This window comes from Bison bison, unplaced genomic scaffold, assembly GCF_000754665.1.
Source record: "Bison bison bison isolate TAMUID 2011002044 unplaced genomic scaffold, Bison_UMD1.0 scf7180017864068, whole genome shotgun sequence".
NCBI classification, from domain to species: Eukaryota; Metazoa; Chordata; class Mammalia; order Artiodactyla; family Bovidae; genus Bison; species Bison bison.
In genome coordinates, this window is record NW_011494640.1 from 2,756,297 (window position 1) to 2,759,208 (window position 2,912).

Sequence of the window (2,912 nt, forward strand, 5' to 3'; positions counted from 1 at the left end):
GCCGCGCCCACTTCCCGCCGGGAGCCCCGAGCTCCCGGCGCCCGGCCGGCCTCCCTTCCCGTCACTCCCCGGACGACCCGGCCCCGGGAGAGCCCTAGTGCCTCATTTACATCCTGGGCCGGTCCGACCGGCTGGACAACCCCTCCAAAGCCCGCCCGGCTGATTCACAGCGCTGGCCCCACCCACCTGCGCCGGCCTCGGATGCCGGCCAGCTCCCGGCCACCGACTCCTCCAGCCCACCCCATTTCAGGGATGCCCATTTTACAGATGGAAACAGGCTCAGAGGAGCTGCGATCGTCCTGGCTAGGGAGTGAGATGGGGGCCTGGTGCTTGGTTGTCCTGACGGGTGGGCACATGACAGGAAAGCCCCTGGGTGAAGGCTGGGAATCCACTTCTTTCTATAGGGTGGGGAAATGCCACGGTGAGTGATGAAAGAGAGCTACCTAGAGAATTGGGGACTGACCTCGACCTGCTGCATGACCGCAGGTAAATCACATTTCCTGCTGCCCCGGCCCAGGATCCTTCTGTGCCCCACACTGAACAAGCCACTTTACTTGTGGGGTGTGGTTGGAGACGGTCTCTGTTCTCTCAGAAAATCCAGGATAATAATTCTTGTCCCCTAAGGAGATCAGCCCTGGGATTTCTTTGGAAGGAATGATGCTAAAGCTGAAACTCCAGTACTTTGGCCACCTCATGCGAAGAGTTGACTCATTGGAAAAGACTCTGATGCTGGGAGGGATTGGGGGCAAGAGGAGAAGGGGACAACAGAGGATGAGATGGCTGGATGGCATCACTGACTTGATGGACGTGAGTCTCAGCGAACTCCGCGAGTTGGTGATAGACAGGGAGGCCTGGTGTGCTGCGATTCATAGGGTCACAAAGAGTCGGACACGACTGAGCGACTGATCTGATCTGAAAGTCGTGAAAGTCGCTCAGTAATGTCCCACTCTTTGTGACCTGATGGAGTGCAGCCGGCCAGGCTCCTCTGTCCATGGAATTTTCCAGGCAAGAGTACTGGAGTGGGTAGCCATTTCTTTCTTCAGGGGATCTTCCCTACCCAGGGATCAAACTTGGGTCTCCTGCACTGCAGGCAGATTCTTTACCATGGGAGCCACCAGGGAAGCCCCGAGTTGTGGTGAAGTACAAAAAAGGGATGAGAAAGCACTTTGCAAACCCTCCAGAGTATGTTTACAGACAAAGTGCAGAGCTAGCAGGAGCACATAATAGGAGCTGTACTATTCCTGGCTGCTGGTTACTGTGCCTCTTCAATGTACCAGCATGACCTCCTCCTTTGTTTCATCCTCAACATGTAGAAATGGATGCAAGCAAGAGTGTCCAGGGGAAGTGGTGGAGTAGAGGGTCTCTGTGCTCACATTCTCTAATGTGGCAGGGCTGTGGCTGCCTGCCTGTGCTCTTGGCCCTCGGGCAGGCCTCTGGGAAGCACTTTTATGGTCTCCAGGCAGCATCAGTTCACAGTCTGCACCCCGCACCCCCCTGGTCAGTGGCCTTGAGGGCAGGAGCTGGCTTGATGCATCTAACACCAGCTATCCACTGATGCCTGTGCCTTGTGTGCAGGGCACACAAGTTACAGATGACCAAGTCCATCTCTCAGGGGCTGCCCTGGAGAGTGTGTGTGGTCACTGCAAAGCCAGTGTCAGATCTCACTCGTGTGCATGTATGTGGCTTCCCTATCCGTGTCAGGCAGTCCCCTTGACACTGAGCACATTTGGGGCACTCTGGAATGGGGCTGGAGACCCAGACGTTTTAAATGTCATTGCTTACAAACGAATAAAAGAGAGTTCTCTCTTTCTAACCTTAGACCAATACTGAGAGTCAAATATTATTACTCCATTTTACAAATGAGAAAATTGAGGCCTAGAAAGGTAAAGTGGCTTTTCAAATAGCATTCAGCGGGTATCAATGGTAGAACTGAGACTTGAATCCAGATCTATGTAACTCTGAAAGCTGCTTCTGAGTGAGGTGGGGGGACGAGAGGTCGTAGTCTCCAGGGAGTAGGCCTGCTCTCTGGGACCTCTGAGGAGGGAACCACCCAACTTTTACTCCTCTGACCCAGTTTCCTGGCCACGGCCCAGCCTTAGCCGCCTGAAGTTATCACCACTTCTCTTCCTTATTGCCAAGTGGCCAAAGTCCATTCATCTGAGTTGCCCAGTGTCCCCTGCCTGTGCCCCACCCTTCTGCACACTGGCCTAGGTTTCTGGGGTTCTGGGAAGAAGCCTAGACTAGAGAACTAGCCCCCTGTGCTCCACCAACTCACTATGACACTCTGGGAGCTCACTGTCCTTCTCTAAGCCTCAGTTTTCCTATCTGTCAAATGGAGATAGTGATAGCCTTCTCAGATTTCTGAGGGATAAAATGACTTGAGAGATATGAGAGTGGGTTGAAACCTAGCCAGAGAAATACAAATAGACATTCTCTCTCTTCCTAGAGCGTTTAACAACCAGGTGTGGCCTAGTACACTCAAATTGGACTCTGGGTCCTCCTCATAGGGCTGCTCAGCTGGGAAGGGGTTCAGGCTTCCAGTCCCTGAGTGAGTCCTCTTCACCTTAGGAAGGCTTTTCCCTCCCTGATTATTAGAACAGTTCTGCCTGTAAGTAGAACGATCACACACACACCCTACCATATTCAGTTTTGTGCGTGTGTATATACACACACACACAAAACAAAAAGCCAAGTGATCAAGCTTGTCTGAGAGGAGGAGGTGGTTGAAAGGGACTGAGGCTTGTTTACAATGCCCAAGTCTCCATGGTGTGAATGAGGAATTTGTTATTCTTTGTATTTTTTCCACCTTTTACCTTTCTATTTATTTTATTTATGTATTCTTTTATTTTTAGACCATCCCGAGTTTGTGTGGGATCTTAATTCCCCAATCAGGGATCAAACATCACCCCCCA